Consider the following 1,069-nt stretch of genomic DNA (forward strand, 5'->3'; position numbering starts at 1 on the left):
TCATAGTTGATGACAAATTGTCCTGGAAATCGCATATCAGATATGTTCAGAACAAAAGAGCAAAAAATATATCGATATTGGCAAGGGTTAGATATATTTTGGACGGGAAAGCATTACGCATTTTGTATTCTTCATTGATACCACCATACTTAGAGTATGGCGTTGAAAACTGGGGAACTACATACATAAGCTCACTTCAACCATTGTATATATTACAAAAAAGAGCGATAAGAATTGTGCATAAGATGGGGTATAGGGATCACACCAATGATTTTGTATTTCCATAAGTTGGGTAAAACTATGGAATAATTTAAGTGTAGACATCTGGGATTAAGCGGTAGAAAATGAATGAATGAATGAAGTGTAGACATAAAAAAATAGTAATAGAATTGATGAGTTTAAATATAAATATAAAGGTATGTGTCAATCAAGATATATGCAAGAACAGGCTCAATGATTAATTACATGGACAATTGTGGGTGTGGTGTACACTTTGTAATAATTCTTTAGTATATTACTTGTGTGGTGTAGAAGATAATTATGAGACTGATAGACATTAGTTTGTCCAGAAAGAAAGATTTAAAATAGAAATTGTGAACCTGTGCATCTCATCTCAGACTTAGAAAAGCATCTCTGAAATGTAGCTTACCACATACAGTGCCTTGCGAAAGTATTCGGCCCCCTTGAACTTTGCGACCTTTTGCCACATTTCAGGCTTCAAACATAAAGATATAAAACTGTAATTTTTTGTGAAGAATCAACAACAAGTGGGACACAATCATGAAGTGGAACGAAATTTATTGGATATTTCAAACTTTTTTAACAAATAAAAAACTGAAAAATTGGGCGTGCAAAATTATTCAACCCCCTTAAGTTAATACGTTGTAGCGCCACCTTTTGCTGCGATTACAGCTGTAAATCGCTTGGGGTATGTCTCTATCAGTTTTGCACATCGAGAGACTGAAATTTTTGCCCATGCCTCCTTGCAAAACAGCTCGAGCTCAGTGAGGTTGGATGGAGAGCATTTGTGAACAGCAGTTTTCAGTTCTTTCCACAGATTCTCGATTGG

Source organism: Monopterus albus, unplaced genomic scaffold (assembly GCF_001952655.1).
Source record: "Monopterus albus unplaced genomic scaffold, M_albus_1.0 scaffold18.1, whole genome shotgun sequence".
Taxonomy (NCBI): Eukaryota; Metazoa; Chordata; class Actinopteri; order Synbranchiformes; family Synbranchidae; genus Monopterus; species Monopterus albus.